The following is a 19,348-nucleotide window of genomic DNA, read 5'->3' on the forward strand; positions in this document are numbered from 1 at the left end:
TCCACATTGGTGACAGCAGACACGGCATGTGGGTTTGCATGCAGCACCCAAGCAGGAAGAGCAGGGCCTCCTGGCTCTATCTCAATTGGGCTGCAGTGATGCTTGGCCAAGACAGTGATGCTTGCTTCCCTCCTTAAGAGAATGAAGTGAACTGACCACAAGATTAAGTAGAGAATAAAATGTGTAACACATTAGGTTTGGGATGCTCTTCAAGAGCCTGCAAGCTACTCATCTGGCTGAATGGGGTATTAACTAGTTAGCTTTCATCTGTCCTGTCTCTAATTTTGAGAGAGGAAACCATCTCTCTGTATGGAATAGGCAACTATGGGTTAACTAGGTAACTGTGCTCTTTGTGGAATGTACCTGAGTGTAAGACCGAGGGCCTTACCCAAACACTCCGAGGAGCTGACTATAGTGAAGCACACCCAGGGATCCCAGCAGTGCCTCCAGAATGTAAGGCCAAGGGCCTTACCAAATGCTCCAAGGAGCTGGCTACAGCGAAGACCACCCGGGAAGGAACACACCAGCCAAGTTGGGAAACAGCCTTTATTAGTCTGGCCAGATGGCACTCCCAAAGCAAAATAGCTTAGAGAGGCACCTGGCTCAGAGTCTGAGGTTGTTTTATAGGGGGTTAAGGGGGGGTTTAACATGTGGATTCACAGAAAAAAGAACAAAGGTTAGTGGCTCACTGTCACATGCTGATGGTCAGCAGACATCCTGACTGACAGTTACGACCACCCTGTTTACAGATTGTCCTATAGATACTGGGCCCAGGGACATTTGGATTTAGGGCAAACAGATGGCTGAGTAATCTCGCCCTATTATTGATTGTCCATTGTCCCGAGGCAAACACACTCCAACCATCAAATTTACAACAGAACCTAGGGGAGTAATTAACTTTTGAATCACACAGTCCCACACTGAGTAGCTATGACAACTTCTGTAATCTGTCACCAAAGGAGCCAGACAGACTCAGAAAGTCCCACCAGAACTCTGCTCCCCCCAATCCTCTGGTTTATGGAAATCCTGCTTGCTATATTCCCAGGGAAACTCCTGTGGAATTAAGTCTCATAGAAGTGAAAAGAGGTAAACAAGGAAGTGCAAACTTCTATTCAGGGCTTGATAGAGAAAAGTTTTAAGGGAAGTTTAGTAGATTAGCTATTAAAGTAGTTGTGGAAGCAAAATAGGTAGTGTATCCCTTTAAAAGCTTGCCTTAGCCCATTGCTTTTGTTTAAAGTGAAGGTTATATAGTTCCTTTGATCTGTAGCTCCACTATAGATAACATCCTAGCTCTGAAGAACAAAGTGGCAATCCCTGAACAAACTTGTGATATATGTGCCGTAACTGTCATGTGTTTAGGATTGTAATCAGTTTCAGAAACCACCTGTGTTTAACCATTAAGCAGAAATTGGAACCTTACTTACTTAACAAAGACCACTAGGGATGAGATAATAACTACTAAAGTATAAAAGGTGAATAACAAAGAAGACAGCACGAGGACACTAACCAGACCAGTTTCTGGTGGTCCTGCGTGCTTGCAAGTAAAACTTTTATTATTTTACATGAATTCTGTGTCTCCGTTCATTTCTTTCCACGATTTTCCAGAACATTTGGTTCCCTAACCAGGAATTGGGAATGAAATAGCCCTTTTGGGCATTGGCCTGAATCCCACCTGAGGGAGTGGCTCTCTGCCTTGTTGAGGGGAACAGTACGCCCCTGGAACTAATTTCCTAGGCTCCCCAACAGGACATGGAAACCTGCTCACTGGTTGAAGATCACCTGAACCCGAGATGGAGGATGACAGAAGGAGGGCTGCTGCTGTTGATGTCTTGTCTGTCTCTTTCCTTTGCTGGGTGAGAAACCCCGGGAAAGCCCCTAGTTGTTAACTTTTGGTTTCACTTTGTGAATCTATATTTTGTAACTTTGGGCAAATACAGCGCAGGGGCCTGATCACCCCTTGTGCTTTGCCATTTGGGGTGGTAGCTTCTTTCATTTGTTTTGGTTACAGTTAGGGAGACACCAGGAGGAAATGTGGTAACTTCTGAATAAATGAGTGAGTGAAAGAGTTCTGGATAGGAGTGGATGTGGAATGAGCTGCGGAACAAGACACAGGAGGAGGTGCTTGCGCTTAAAGAGTCCTCCCTGAGTCGCGGATCTGTCCCGCAATTCTGTGGTCACATTTAACAGAGTCACAATGGTGAGCTTACGCAACAGCCCACCTTAGCCTGAATGGACCTTAAAGTGGCCGAGAGGCCAGCATCCAGGCAGGTGAGTGGGTTGCTTTTGAGCGGCCACCCCACCTTTGTCTTATGTCTCCATACAAGGGTACCCCATACATACACCAACACTCAGATCGGCTGATCGTGGGGGCAGAAACATCTCACCCTACTGTTTAGGAATGCATGCTTAAGAATTTTAAGAAAGGTTTTACTGGAAATTATGGTATTAAGATGAAACCCCAAAAACTTGGAACATTTTGTGAGTTAGAATGTCCCACACTTTGCCCAGCTTGGCCAACTGAGAAATCCCTAGATGAGGGTCTCATCTGGTCTGTCTCACTAACAGTCACTGCCCCTTGACAGGAACATCCAGATCAATTTCCCTATATTGATTTATAGCTCAAATTGTGCCATAGAATGCCTCCTTGGCTTCATATGTGCACCCTGGAAGCAAAACAATATCCTGGGTCTCCGTCAGAAAGGGGATGATGCTGGAAAGAAACTGGTCCTTTCAGATCTGGACCAAGAGAATTTAGACTTTCCCCCTCCTTTTGTGTTGCTAAATCCACAGTTGTGGAGGAGGCAGGGACAAAAACATGAGAATTGCTTGACTTTAGTGCACCAGACTTTAGTGCATGCTGTGGTCAGACTCAGAGAGGATCGAATAGAGCTTACACTCAAATTGGAAAAAAAAAAACTGAAAAGAAAAAATAAGTAATGGATTGAAAACAGCTAAGAAAGCTCCGAAGAGCATAAAACAAAGCCAGAGAAAGTATAACTGTGCTCTACTAGACACAAAGAAATTTTATAAGAGAAATCAAGTTACAAATTTTAGCTAATTGATAAATGTATGTTTCAGTTTGAGTTGATGTTTAATTAATGTTCTTAAATATTTCTTGTACATTGCAAATTCTTCAATTGTAATTATAGGGTTAACTTGCTCTTTTCTGTACTTTGTTGATAAAAACTCAAGGTTACTACCATTCTATTGGCAGCCAACCAAATTTAAAGTGTAACAATCTGAGAACAAAAAAAAAGGGACACTTTAAAATTTTAACAGCTAAAGTCAAATTTGTGATAAAAGGTCTATAGTAGGTGAGATAAAAAATTTTTTTTGCATGTTTGTCTTGTTAGAAAGATAAAAAGAGATATACAAGACCAGAAGGCTCAGGTATGTCAAAAGATGTGCAAAAGTGATTTATCAAGAAAATATGTATGTATGTTGGTTGGTTTCAAGTTTGTTATGAAAAGTTTAAATATGTTTACATTGGTTGTCATCAAAGGGTTAAATTCTAAATATGTTACTACAATATGTGTACATTGGTCATCTTCAAAGGGTCTAAGAGCCAACAGGTTACAATATGACCTCCTCCTTTATAGTGAGTTAGAAAAAAAACTGTTGGGAAAAGGCACAAATATGTCAGACCCAGGTGCAATATTTGAGATTTGACTTAAAAAAAGGACAAAGGAGGCTAGGTCCAGAGAAAAAGAAAGTCATTTATTCTCTGCCAAGACCCCTCCAAAATGCTTCAATTATTTGATTCCATCTTTGCTACCCATTATCCTAACTGGGAGGACTGTAAAGAACTTTGTAGAACTTTGTTAACCTTTAAAGAAATGCAGAGAGTTTTAGGAGAAATTAAAAGGATCAATGCTCCTAGAATGCCGGCAGGCACACAAAATCCAGACACTTGGCATGAACAGCAATTTCCAGTGAATGAGAGGCCCAACTGAAACCCCACTACTCCAGGAGGCCAAGACAGCTTAAGTAATTATCAGATGGCCCTCCTGGCAGGGATAAGAGCAGCGAGTAAAAGGCCTACAAATATGATTAAAGTGCTAGAAACACAGCAGGAGCCTGATGAGGCCCCTGACAGAATTTATGAGTGGCTCTGTGAAGTTTACAGAATGTATACACCTTTTGATTCTGCTGTTCCTGATAACCATCAGTTAATCAATATGACTTTTGTGACCCAGTCAGCTCCAGATATTAGAAGAAAAATTCAAAAGCAAGAAACTTGGGTGGGAATGAATATAAGACAACTGTTGCAATTAGCTAGGAAAGTGCATGTGAACAGTGAGTCAGTCCAAGAGAAGGAATGAGTTAAAAGGGAAGATGAATGAGTTAAGAGGCAGGCCAAATACATAGCAGTGGCTATGGGAGCCAAGGTAGAAAAAAAAAAGACAGGGAACAAATCAGAAGGAAAGCAAAAGAAAGGTTATAAACATGAAGACTTAAAGAGTTTGACCAGTGTGCATACTGTAAAAAGAAAGAACACTATAAGAATAAGGGCCCAAGGCTCAAGGAAAAGAAAAGCAGGACTTGAAGGAAAGAAGGATACTGGCACATTGTTGCCTGTGATGGAGGACAGTGACTGACACAGACTGGGCTCAATGCAACTAGAACCCCATGAGCCCATGGTCGATATATAGATAGGGGGCCAAAATATGTCCTAGGGTGGATAGTGGTACAAACATTCAGTAACAGCTCCAGTTGCCCCTCTGAGCGGAAAGAGCATCCAAGTAATCAGTGGCACTGGAATTTCAGAGAAGCACCAGTTCTGCTACGAAAGGACATGTAAAATTGGAGGACATAAAGTAAAACATGAATTCTTGTATATGCCAGAATGTCCTATCCCCTTACTAGGAAGAGATTTATTATCTAAATTGGGAGCTACAATAACTTTCATCCAACGAGGAAATGTGTCTCTGCATTTAGACCCAGGAAAAGATCTCCTCATGATGGTAACTACTAAAAGGGAGGATGAATGGCAGTGTTACAATGTGGATGATGTTTAGCAGGCTCCACAAGAATTAAAAACTATGTTTCCTGGAGTATGGGCAGAGGAATCACCCCCAGGCTTAGCTAAGAATCATCCACCCATAGTTATAGAATTAAAAGACAATTCAGCCCCCATTGCTGTAAAACAATATCTAATGTCCAGGCAAGCCTGAATTGGAATTAAACCCCATATCATGAGACTAAAGGAATTTGGATTTATAAGAGAATGTAAGTCACCTTGGAACACCCCTTTGCTGCCAGTTTGAAAACCCGATGGGGACTATAGGCCAGTGCAAGATCTACGGGCTGTAAATGACAGAAGAGTAACACTGCACCCAGGAGTCCCTAACCCTTATACTTTGTTGGGTCTAATACCCCAGAGGCAGCATGGTTTACTTGTTTGGACTTAAAAGATGCCTTTTTTTTGGTACCAGAGATCGAACTCAGGACTTTGCACTTTCGAGGCAGGTGCTGGAACCACTGAGCTAAATCCCTGGTCCAAAAGATGCCTTCTTTTGCCTTTGCATTGCTCCCCTTAGTCAACTCATCTTTGCATGGGAGGACCCAAGTGATGGGAAAAAGACTCAGTCTACATGGACCAGAATGCCACAGGGATTTAAAAACTCACCCACACTTTTCAAGGAAGCTCTAGCCAAGGACTGGCTTGCCTTCCCCACAGAACAATATAGCTGTGTCCTACTGCAGTATGTGGATGACTTACTGTTATGCACCCCAACCCAAGAATGGTGCTGGGAAGGCACCAAAAAGTTGTTGCTACACTTATAAGAAACTGGATATAAGGTATCATGAAAGAAAGCCCAGATTTGTGTACAACATGTTAAATATTTAGGATTTCAAATAACACAGGGCATGTGTTCCCTAGGAAATGAAAAAAAAGAAAACCAGGTTATTAGTGCCTTCCTTGAACTCCAAACAAAGAAGCAGCTGAGAGAGTTTCTTGGGGTGGCAGGCTTCTGTAAAATTTGGATTCTGCGTTTTGCAGAAATCTCTAAACCCCTTTATAAAGCCCTAAAGGGACATGAGGAGAATCATCTGCTTTAGACTGTAGAACAGGAGAAAGCTTTTAAGAAATTAAAATTGACTTTGGCAGCCACCCCAGCCCTAGGCATACCAGATGTAAAGCGGCCTTTTACTCTATATGTGATTGAGAAAAATCATGTGGCCCTTGGAGTGTTGACCCAAGAAGTAGGTCCATGGAACCAACCAGTGGGATATTTGTCTAAGAATTTAGATCCAGTAGCAAAAGGATGGCCTCCTTGTCTTTAGGCCTTAGCAGCTTCAGTTCTGTTGATTCAAAAAGCAGACAAGCTGACTTTAGGTCTGGACCTGACTGTGCAGGTTCCACATGTGGCCCCAGAACTGCTAAACACAAGGGGGCATTGTTGGCTCTCAAATAATCAGGTTACTCAGTATCAAGCCCTTCTTTGTGAGAACCCCCACTTGTGGTTTATTCCTGTAAAAGCTTTAAATCCTGCTACCTTTTTGCCCAGAGACAGGCCCTCCTGATCATGACTACTGGAGTGTCACCAATGAGCTCTTTTCCAGCCGCCCTGACTTGCAAATGGCACCCTTGTCTGATGCTGACCTCGTTCTGTTCATGGATGGGAGCAGTTTCATGGAAGATGGGGTTCGTCGTACTGGATATGCAGTAACCATGAAGGATGAGGTGATCCTAGCTGGGGCCCCTTCCTTTTGGCTGGTTGGCACAACGTGCTGAGCTCTGGGCACTCATACAGGCACTCCGATGGGCAAAAGGTAAAAATATATACAGACTCTTGCTATGCATTTGCTCCATAGCATGATTTATTGAGAGTGAGATTGTCTCACAGCAGAAGGGAAGAAAATCAAGAATAGACAGATAGAGGAGGCTTCCGAGTAGGCATGCTGAGGCTCCCAGCACAGAGGAGGCCTCTGGGTTGGCTTGCCATGGCTCCCAGCCCAGAGGAGACTTCCATGTTGGCATGCCATGGCTCCCAGGCAGGAGGAGGTTTCTGGGTAGGTGTGCCATGGCTCCCAGCACAGAGGAGGTGAGCCATGTGGGCACCAGGAACATCCCCCCCTGCCCATGTCAAAATGAGAAGACAGGTAAACAAGCCACAGAACCAGGCTTCCAGATCACCTACAGCAACCCCAAAGGAAAACGAGATGGAACACTGATACTCAACCACCTGGACTCCCTGAACTAGCAACGAAAGAGGATCTGGAAAAAATGAAATCAGAAATAATTTCTCACATAACAGCAAAGATTGTGCCCATAATGCAAGACATGATTAATAAATCTAGAGAGAATACAGATTAAAAAAAAAGAATAGACAGAAAATTGTACTGTTGCTAGGGGCAGCGTGGGAACCTAGCAAAGTCAAGTAATACATTGTTCAGGTCATCAGAAAGGCAAAAACTTCATCGCACAAGGTAACAATAAAGTTGATGCTAAAGGCCAAGAAAGACAACACACTCAAAGCCCTGCTCTCACCACTCCAGAAGCTGGTGAGTCAACGCATGGCTGAAGAATGGGAGCACCAAGAAAGACAACATGGCCACTGCTCTGAGTTTCTTTGTTTTCAAACTGCGGGTGTTTAAGCCTAGTGATAAAAAGTTTGATAAACAATACGTAACTTTTAAAACAGTAAAATGGAGACTGGAGGGCTATCCTTTTATGATGCTCTTTGATGCCTGCCCAAAAGGAACATTGTGGGGGACCTGGGGTAACTTCTGACTGTGGGGGCTATTCTAATGAGAAATTATATTACAAAGAAAAACCAAAAGTTTGGATCAATGGCTCCCTTGTTGGACAAGCCACTGGTAATTGTGACAACTGTAAACAAGGTCAATGTAATCCTGTATCTATGTATATGCCAGCCCCATGGGATCCTATTTGGCTATAAGGAGTAATATATTTCATTAGGACAAGAAATTTAAAAAGATCTTGAGGAAATTCGAGATGCACTTCAGGCTTTAGAAACCCAACTAGATTCACTGGCCAATGTTGTATTAAAGAATAGGCATGCTCTCAATTTGCTAACAGCCCAGAAAGAAGGGACTTGCTTATTTCTTGGTAAACAGTGTTGTTACTATGCTAATAAATCTGGTGTAGTACAAAAATCACTAGACAAACTGAAAGATTGGATCAAGGCTCTTGATGAGGAATTTGGTATAGGAGAGCTGTCCTATGGAATTAATTTTACTTGGGCAAGATAAAAAACTTGGATAGGACCTCTTCTGAGTCCCCTTCTTCTTATAATATTAATATTAATGTTTGGTCCTTGTGTTATTCAACGGATTTCAAGACATACAGCAGTGTATTGCTGCCACTGAACACTATCAAATGCTACTATTAAAAAGTACAGATAAGTTAAATAGAACATTATGAATAGAAGATTTATCCTGAAGTAGACAAAGGGAGGAATGATAGAGAAAAGTTTTAAAGTAAGTTTAGTAGATTAGCTATTAAAGCTGGTTTCACTTTGGTGATCTCCATCACAACATTCACTTTACCAATGGGGCTAAAGGAAAATCTTACCTAAGAAACAGGAAGGGAAGGGGAGGAATTCAAATAACCTTCTGCATTAGCACACTGGGGTTTTCCCAAGTGGGTTTTTTTTGCCCCTGGGAAGCATCCTCAGCTAAAAGTTGCAGCACCAAGTGCAGAAAGAGCTGGCAGGACACTGAGGCCAGCTGCTTTTCAGTCCTTGAGGACCAGGTGAATCGGAAAGATTGAGGTGACAAAATTTGATTGTAAGTGCCTCACATGGGAAATGTGCCCAAAGTAAGAACCATTATCAGCAATGTCTTTTTGGTGAGGGACATCTTCAGTGCTCCAAAATAGTGGCTAAGATACAATACCTAAGCCTAGAAAAATAGGTTAAACATTCATTAAAATTGCATTCTATGACCATACTGGACACTACATTGCTGATGTGGTTTGAAAATATTTGCATGAAAAAGTGGATAACATTTATTTACTTTTATTGACTTAGTATCACTGTGTTTTTGCTTGACTTTCTAGAAAAGTAACAAGTTATTCCTAGCTTTTACCAGGGGCTTACAAGTATATGCTGTGATCTACGATGTTTTCAATATTGAGCCCTATTTAAAATTTTGGGCAGGGTTTCAATTTAAAATTTAAAAAAACAAAGAATAGACAAAGTGGTAGTTTAATGATAGATTAATAATGTAATAAAACATACTTCACCTTTAGTATAGTAAATATTTTTGTGTCCTCGGTATCTAAGATAGAAAGTGACCAAAATTTGAAAATACTGATTTAGAAACAAATATTGGTATAATTCTTTATAAAAGTGCAGAATCTGCAGTCCCCAGCTGTAGAAACTGGTCAACATAAAAACAAAAAAACAAATAAAGAAAATAGTTGCCGAAGATTTAGCTCAGTGCTTTCACTGCCTGCTGTGCAAGCACAAGGCCCTGAGTTCGATCCCCGGTACCAAAACAAAAACCAAAAAAACAAAAACAAAAACAAATAAAGAAACTGGTCAACATGAGGAAAGTACAAAGAAGTGCAGAGGAGCTAATATCTGAAATTTATTAGTTCAGAAACAGAAGGTGGCTCTTCAAGAATGGACGTGTCCAGGGGTAGGAAGTGAGGTCAGGGACTCTGAGCTATGAAGATCCCTCCGAACTACTGATCTCAGTGAGCTGGTGACACTTCTTTCCTCCCAGCGTTCTCTTCCATGGGGGCGGGCAGGTGCAGGGGGAGCCCACATCACTCTGACAGTCTGGGAGGCTGGGCAACTCATACTGAGCACCCACCCTACATTGCCTGGCCAGGTGCCAACCAACCAAGCAAAAGAAACAGCTGTGAGCACCTAGCATGGCAAGAGATGTGGGTTTAGGAGGAACATAATGACCTGTCACCTGGGAGCAGAAACACTTCCAAGTGGCTACTTCTAGGGAGGGCCAGGGGAGAAGGAACAGGGCAGGAGACGGTTACTATTCAAAAGCCCGTCTGTTAGGTGAAATGATGTCAACCTAGTAAAAGAGCACAGGCAGCCTGAACTCAGGGTTCCAAGCAGGACCTCCAGGAGTAACTCCAAACAAAGGAGAATCTACTGGGAGTTTACTGAACTGGGTTTTTATGCAGGGTTAGTGAGACCGGCTTAGGTGGGATGAGCATGAGATTGGGGCGGCAATAGCTGAGTAGCAACAGCTGAGCAGAAACGCAGCAAGGGCTGACATTCCAATGGCTGAGGTTTTGTTGTGAAGCAGCTGTACTGTGTATGCTGGGTCCTAGCAGAGGGGACAGGGTGGGAGGTAGGAGCAAGACTGTGCCTGTTCCTGGAGCTCAGGCAGTTGGCAGGAGCCACTCTGGAAACTTGGGCAGCTGGTGGGCAAATGGGGGTCAGACTTGTCTCCGTTAGCAGATTTTCTTCCACCGGGTACACTGTGACACAAATTCATGAACATGGATTTTTAAAACTGTGATTTTACTAACACCACAGGGAGGATTTTATGAGAATGATTCTGGTATCATTTTTTTTCCTTAAACTCTTTTATTGGTACATTTTAGGTAAATGTATATAATACATTTACATTTATCACTGGGTACTTGTACCTGTACATGATGTATCTTGATTCTTATTTTTTTCTCCATTCCCTGTCCTCCCTTCAGCCCCTCCACCCTTCCCTATTTACAAAGACTTTGCTTCCATTTTTTCCTTTTCTCATTATTTTAAAATGTTTGAAACCATCATTATCTAAAATTATTTTAAAGTGATAACAGCTGCTATGATGGCGGGCATGGTATCTGAATTCACCGGACATCCTGGACTAAATCTGGAAGGAATACCAAAAAACGTAACACTCTGCTCAAGAAAGTCTTTGTTGACAAAGAGAAATGTTCCAAGAATCATTTAGTGCCAAGGGTGATGATTAACCTTAGAAATACAATTGCTAGTCAAGCATAGTGGCACAGGCCTATAATCCCAGCATTAAAGAGGCTGAGGCAAGAGGATCACCATGATTCCAGCCTGGGTCACATAATGATTTCAAGTCCAGCCTGAAGTACATAGTGAGACCCTATCTCAAAAAACTGAAGGAAAAAAAAAAAAAAAGAAATGCAATTCTTGCTTTATATCTATTCAATATAAAATTCTACATATCTGGTATTTTGGTTAGCTGAGAGCACAATTTGATTCACAAAAATACAATTCAGATCCTCTCAATACTTGACTTCCAGCTGTCAAGAATCCTATGGCCATGTTAAGGGAGCAGGTGCCAGCTCCACTTGGGATTTGTGGAAGGTTACTCAGCTGAAGACAGAGTCAGAGACCAAGGCTTCCTCCTGCCCTGTCACAGCTTCCTACAGCCATGACAGTGACACCACTGCTTCCTCTGGATTCCTCCTAACCTGGAGTCACATGCACTGCATTCAGGGTTTTGGTCATCACTAGCTGGGCTCAGCAAATCGGCGATGCACAGTGACTCCTATCCCTCCTGAATGATTTCCTTCTCAGGCCCAGGATTCCAAAGCTAGGATGAAAGTGAACTGCCAGACCCACTGCCTCACAGACAGCTGGGAGGCAGGAGAAGACCACTGGGTCCAGTGTTAGGAGAGAAGCCGCCCTGCCCCAGAGGAAGAGCACAGAGCGACCCGAAAGGGATCCATGTGGGAGTCTCAGCTGATCACTGTGATCTTCCTGGCTACAGAAACATGGGGAATCTGCAGAGCATCTGACTGCAAGAAGAAAGGGGACAAGGGGGTGACAGTGCGGTTATGGCCATGAGACCCTGACAGTTCGGTGCTCAGAAGGCCATGACACCACAGTCACTTCCACAAAAAGCTGAGTTTGTGGGAAAGGGGGAAAGAAAGCCACACCTCGCCCTCTAAGGGAAGTGCAGCTTTGAGGGCCCCCTACAGGAGCTCCTTTGTTCTTTCACATTTCTCACCATTCCGGAAGTTAATGATACACAGTTTCAATAACAATCTGATCAAGGTGGGTAAAAATCCAGAGAGAGGGTTTGGGAAAGATTGGAAACAGATGGGAGCTCTTGAAGTGTGCAGCCAGCTTTCTGTATTCTGCTGCTCATCATAGGAAAATAATCAAGTTTAGAATCTCAAAATCATGCCCCTGCTCCCCAATGTGTGCTGCTGCCTAAGGGCAAAGGCAAGTGAGGAAGAGCGGACTTCTCATCTCTGCACTGTTCCACAAAGGGAACTCTGCTCCTTCCCTGGTCAGCCTGTGCCTCTACGCCCCCATCTGCACTGCTGCCTGACCTCACCATCTCCTCCTTACCAGACACCCACACAGGAAGTGCCTAGGCCTCTGCCCGCCTCTCCTCTCCTCCATGTCCTCTTTCTAGAAGTTTCCCTTCTCCATGGCTGCCAATCTTCTCATCAAGCCCACACTCCCAATCTTTCCCCCTTTCTCCTGAGCTCAGGTCCCACTGGGGACTGACTGGACAGAGTAGGACAGGATTCGTGTTGCAGTAAGTGAGTTAGCCAAACCCCCCTCTAATAGCCTGAGCCTGAACTTTACTCCTTTTCCTCCCCAGATTGCCTGTTCAAAGTGATAAGTTAACCAGCACATAGCTTACCTTGTGGTTAAGAACAAAGGACAGACATACCTTGTCTTGTGGTTAAAAACAAAGGACAGGACATGTTATACTATGGCCCTAACCATAAAGATAGGAATTTCCTGACAGATCCCCAAAACTGGATTTTAATCTAACTTGCAATTTCTTCTGCACCCCTGTGCTTGCTCAAAGATGCATTCTATTGTGTATTTTTTCCCCTTCTAAAAACTGGGCTTCACTGCTTGACTGGTACCAAGGAAGATGGGAGCACAAGCTCGTCCTCGGTTGCCAGCTATTAAAAAGACTCCTTTAATTTGGACATTTTCGTGGCATGATTTTTTCGCTGAGACAGCTATAACAGTGTGAGGAATATAAACACCCACAATTCTCTCCCCTCTCCCCATAGCCCACTGTCTATTCCATTACAGAATCACTGCTTTCACTTACATTGCTGCTTCTCATTATGTTCAGTTCAACTGAATGACCATTTATTTGGTACCTGGGTACATGGCAGAGACACACAGATGAAAGATCTGCTCTTCATGGTGTGGCTTACGGGTTACCATGGCCTCTCATAAAGGAAAAGTAATGCAGGGTATAGTGGTACACTCCTGTAGTCTCAGAACTTGGGAGGCTGAGGCAGGAGGATGGATGTGAGTTCAAGGACTGCCTGGGCTACATAGCGAGGTCCTCTTTCAAAAACAACAACAGGGCTGGGGATTTAGCTCAGTGGTTCCAGTGCCAACCTCGAAAGCGCAAGGTCCTGAGTTCGATCTCCGGTACCAAAACAAAACAAAACAAAAACAACAACAGATGGGGGATTGAGCTCAGTGGCACTGTGCCTGCCTCACAAACACAAGGTCCTGAGTTCGATCCCTGGTACCAAAAAAAAAATCAAACAAAAACAACACAATAGGCACATCACAGAAAGGGGAAAAACAGAATGTCATCCACTTTTTGCAACCTGAACTTTTTCATTCATTCATGTTTACTGGTACTTTTAACATCTCTAAACTACTGCTAAATGCATCTGGTAATTTTGTTTGTTTCTTGAAAAAGGGTCTCACTATGTAGTTCAGGCTGGCCTTGAACTTACTATGTAGCCCAGGGTAGCCTTGTACATGTGGCAAAACTCCTGCCTCAGCCTCCCAAGTGCTGGGATGGCAGTCATGCAGCACCAGGCCTGGAATTAAATAAAATAGGTTATATATTTATTTTCTTTCCTTGTTTCTTTCTTTTTTTGTGGTACCAGGGATTAAACTCAGGACTTTGCTTGCCGGGCAGGCGCAGCTGCCACTGAGCTACATTTCTGGACTGGTTATATACTTATTTTAATAAACAAGGTATTTTCTATGGTTTGAATAGCCCTCCATACTGGCAATCAGATCTATTTTAATTGTTTTCACTACTTGTTAGTTTCCCTCCATTAAACTCTGAGTTAGGAGCTTGGGGGTGTTGCTCAGAGGTTAGAGCTCTTTCCTAGCATGCATGAGTAAGGCACTAGGGTCAATCCCCACCCTGCAAAAAATAAGGAAAACCAAAAAAAGAAAAAAAAACTGCACTGAAATAAACACTTGTAGGACCGCCCCGTCCCCCGCCGTATTGTTTTTCTCTTAGCTGAATTCCCGCAAGTAGGGTTACTGTGTGAAAGGCTATGAATATTTAAATAGCTTCTGAAATGTTTTGCAAAGTAAAATTGCTAGAGGTTATGACAGTTTACTGAGTAGCATTTTTGTTATGATTGCAAACCTAAGAGGAATGGCAATTAAATGTCAGTGGCCACAGAGACACATGCATACAGACCCCTGACTCTCAGGCCTTCCCGGGTGAGGCTGAACCCCAGTGAAGGCAGTGAGTAGCTGAGCGGTTAACTGAGCTGTCCGCACCCACGAGCTCGACTCCACTCTGCCCTCTAGTGGTGGGCGTCCAACTCACACCCGCCCTGCCGAGCGCTCTGACCTCTGTGGCTTGCAGCTGCTGAAACCTTCCACAGTGCTGCTGGTGCTGTCCACAGGCGGCGGGGGCTACGAGGGAACCTCAGTCCGCTGCTCACAGCGCTGCTGTGACTCCCTGGGCCTTGACTGTGCCTGCTCTCAGCAGCCTCACCCCTTCGAACCACCGAGGAAGGGAGCTGGGACCGGGCGGGGCTGTGTGTGCACAGGAGTGTTCACACTTGGGTCTCTCACTGTCAGAGCGGAATGGGTGACACTGCACTTGCCATCCTTGGACCTGGTCAGGGGCATGTGAGGTCGCCTTCCCCTTGCTATGACCCTCCTCACAGGAGAATAGCTGGGCCCAAGGACTCAGGATCTGGGACCCTCAGCCTGAACGGTCCTGGTCCTGTCCCCTGCATGCTGTTGATGGCGGCAGCCATGAGGAGCTAAAGGTGGCTGCCTCCAGGCCTCAGCCTGAAGGGCTCTTACAGGGCAGGGCAGAGCCAGACTAAGGCCCAGCTGGCTGTCACCGTTGCAGTAGAGCTGTAAGGAATCTGAGAATCTGAAATTCCAACATGGCCTCCAGTGTCATCAAAGTAGGAGGAAAGAACACTTCGACCTGATTTACACACTATAGACATTTTCACACATACCATGTTCTTGTCCTATAGCCCTTGTGTTAAGGATGGCTTTGGCACTTTTTCCTTCTGTGGCATATTAGGGGAATACTTTCTTTTCACTATGCAGCCCAAGCTGGCCTTGAATTGGTGGTGATCCTCCTGCCTCAGCCTCTCTAGTGCTGGGATTACAGGTGTGCTGAAGACATGCTGTTGGAGGTGGTGGAGTGCGGAGCTCTACCATGTGTGGTGGCACAGGCCCAGGGCAACTCACTGTGCCCCTTCTGGGCCACCCCACAGAGGTCCCCTGTATGGCTGGCTGGCTTCAGAATGGGCCTCCTGTGCAGCCTGGGGGGGGGGGTCCCTACTTGGGGACCAACCAGGGCTCTAAACTTGGCCTGCACCTTCTTTTCCACTCATCTGGAACTGTGGACTGGCAGGCTGTGTCCTTGACTTGGCCATTCCTGAGAAAGGCACCTCCTCCACGTTGTCACTTGCACTCTTGGGCATTTCCAGGCAGTGCATGGGGGAATGCAGAAGGGGCTCTCCAGGGGGTGGGGGCCCCTCCACCTGGTCTCAGGGGAGAGACGGTGGGGTACACGCCACTTGCTGCGCATGGGTTCCTCTTCCATCTGTGCAGATGTCATCCTACTCGGCCCTGAGGTCTTTGAGATCCCTGTGTGTCAGCTCCTCCTCCACCTCCACTGCCACCGCATGGCTGGACTCCTTGGGGTGCAGGGACCCCCTGCTCCAACAGTGAGCACTCAACATTCTCGCTGCACGGGCCAGGGATCCCAGGACTGCAGGGGCCCAAGTCCACCCTTGCTGGAGCTCTCAATCACTGGAGCAGGTGCCCAACAGGGGACAAAGGGTCATTCAGTGGAGAAAGGCTGGTCTTTTAAACAAATGGTGCTGAGGTATCTTATCTATATGCTAAAATATAAACCTCAACTCATTCTGTATAGCAAGGTGAAAGGTTAACTGAAAATAGTAAGTTAAATGTAAAACCTAAAACTGCTAACTATCCAGAAGGGAAGAAGAAAAATCTCTGGAACCCGAGATTAGACAAATATTTCTGTATGATGATGCAGCTGAGCATGGTGCCACACACTTGTAATCTCTTTACTCAGGAGGCTGAGGCAGGAGAAACCCAGGTCTGAGGTCAATCTGGGCTACAGAATGAGATCCTAATTTAAAAAGCCAAAAATGTATGTGTGTATAATTGCCAAAAGAACAGAAATATTAGCAATATTATCAAAACTGTATCTGATCTTCAAAAGGCATTATGAAAATAAAGTTACAAACTTGGAAGAATATTTGCCAAACACATTCAATAGTGTACACGTATCCAGACTATATAAGAAAGCTATATAATATTTAAAAATGGCAAGAAAAAATGTATGAGAAAGCAACCAACCTTTCAAAATAGGAGCATGACTTGACATTTCACCTAAGGAGTTAAAATGGATGGCAAAGCAGATGAAAAGGTGCCTAGCATCGTTAGACATTAGGAAACACAAGTGAAAGGCACAATGAAAGATCAACACACGAACAAAACCAAAACTCATGCAGTGTGCCCTGTATTCCTAGCACTTGGGAGGCTGAAGCAGTAGCATCACGAGTTCAAGGCCAGCCTGGGATCCATAAGGAGACCCTGTCTCAAAAATAAAGGGCTGGGGGCTGGGGATTTAGCTCAGTGGTACCACTGCCTGCCTCGAAAGTGCAAGGTCCCAAATTTGATCCCAAGTACCAAAAAAAAAACAAACAAAAAAAACGGTGGGATGCAGCTCAGTGGCAAAGTGCAAGCTGGTTTCATGCCCAGTACCTAAAAACAAAAACGTCCTCCACCCAAAAACCCTGAAAATACCAAGTGCTGGGAAAGAAGTAGAGCATTGAAGTCCATACTCTGTCAGAATGTAAAACAGTGTCATCATCATGCAGCTTTGGTACTTTTATTAGCAATAAAGATACATTTACTCTACGACCCTCTGTAGGGATTTAGCATTTTTATTTGCTCACTCATCAACAGATATTTAAGTTTCTATTTTTTAGCTACTATGATGCTGTGATGAAATGTGTGCCAATTTTTATGGGAAGTCTTTCATTTCTGTTGGTTACAGGCCAAGGAGCATTGCTGTGCTGTAGGTAACTGTTGAGGAGGCACTAGGCCTTTTCCCAAAGCTCACTCTGTAGTACTTTACATTGCCACCAACAGTGAATGAAGGGCACATTTCTCTACGTTCTTACCAGCACTTATGTCCTCTCTACTTTGCCATCCTAGCCAGGGTGAAGAGATGTCTTACTGTGAATTCCATTCCCTGGACGGCTGATGACCATATATTCATATTTTAAGGCTATGTGACTATTTCCTTTAGTAATGTCTTCATACTCTTTACCCACTCAAACTTTAATTACTTGTCATTTTTACTGAGTTCTAATTCTTTGCATATTCTAGAATCAGATCCCTTATGAAGTAAATGATCTGCAAATTTTTCCTTTCACTCAATGGACTTTCACCTCCTTGATGATACTGTTTTGAACCACAGGGTTTCAATTTTCGGTAGTCTTTTTTCTTTTGTTGCTACTGCTTTTGATGCCTTAACTAAGAAACCAACACTTAGTCCATGTCTCAAAGATTTTTTACTCTATGATCATCTAAGTTTTACAGCATTATCTCTTACATCTAGGTCTCTTAACTTTTAATTAATTGTGGATTTCCAGTTGTCTTAGGACTATCTGTTGAAAAGTAGGATGTACAAATTTTTTGAGAACGTTTCTGAAGAAAAAAGACATACTAAAGGATAAAAATTATAACCAATTATGCTAACCAAGTGTGAATGAGTAATTTCACTTTAAAGCCTATCATACCAGGTAAATCTGATATAAGACCATGAACTCTTTCCTAAGTGCAAGAACAATTAACTGGGCTAAAGGCAGTGATGGGAACAATCTCATCTTCAGTGTTCATCTCCCCTATTGATCCAGCACTTAAAAATGCAAAAACATTAAATTCTTCAAAAACAGAATACATCAGTCCATTACGGAAGTGTAACAGCAAAGAGGAATAGACACAATGGATATGAAGCTTGCTTTAAAGATCAGGTACAAAATGTAGACTTATATAAACAATAAATTAAAGGTAGTGATTTACAAACATTGCACAATATTCATACCTCTCAGCAGGTCTTGTGCAAAATGTAGTACAACACTGATTACACTTCAAAATGTAAGCCTTTGAGGTAGAATAAACAGCTGTATGAAAATAGAAGAGGAATTTCAATTAATATATTCAGTTTTTAGTTCATCAATCTTTTTTTGCAATTTTAAGTATTTTGTTTTTTGTGATACCAGGGATGGCATCCAGGGCCTCACACATCTCGAGAGAGCAAGTGCTCTACCACTGAGCTGCAGTTTTCATCTGAGGGTTAACTACTTTCTTAACATTCATTCAATGACAAAAACATATTTGTTTCTTCTTTTATTCCTTAGCATACTCCCCTTTGTGAAGGCTTACGTACCTGTATGCTTTTCTATTTCTTTCCAAATGTAGGTGTGAGAGAATGGAGAAATTCTTAGTATGCTTCCATCTTCAGATTTAAACTCCTTAATTTCTGGAAATATCCATTATATAAGATTTTTCATATTCATTCTCAATTGTTCACTTTTTCCAATTCATTAACCACATGCCATGTTATTTCATTATTCATTCAATGCTAAATGTTTCATTATTTTAGTTTCCTTGCAAACACTTCAGAAGGAGCAGAAGTTCAAAGCCTTCTCCCTATTTCTGAACCCTGGGTTGTTCCAACAGGAGTCAAGTATTCATTCTGTGAAATCCCAGCATTCATGAGGCTGAGACAGGAGGATCCCGAGTTTAGGCCTACCTTGGGCTACAAGCAAGTTTAAGGCCAGCTTGGATTACACAAGACCCTGACTTTAAAAATAAGAAATTCAGCATCTATTATTCAAAAGCATTTTGGGTCAGGAGTATAGATCAATTGTAGTGTGTGCTTGTCTAGCATATGCAGGGCCCTGGGTCCAATCCCCAGCACTACAGAAGAAAAAAAATATTATAGAGCTTGGGGACTCAGGATAGTGAAAATCATGCCATCTTTGTTCCTTCCAGACTAACCTAGTCTGGCCACAAAACAAGGAACAATCTCCTAGCTTCTGTATTTACCTTCTGCCTAACAAAGTATTTCTATTTTAAGGCACTCTGGAACATGAGGATTTTTATAATTGATA

This window comes from Heterocephalus glaber, unplaced genomic scaffold, assembly GCF_053883595.1.
Source record: "Heterocephalus glaber isolate CG9 unplaced genomic scaffold, H.glaber_assembly_v1.0 deba00000071, whole genome shotgun sequence".
NCBI classification, from domain to species: Eukaryota; Metazoa; Chordata; class Mammalia; order Rodentia; family Bathyergidae; genus Heterocephalus; species Heterocephalus glaber.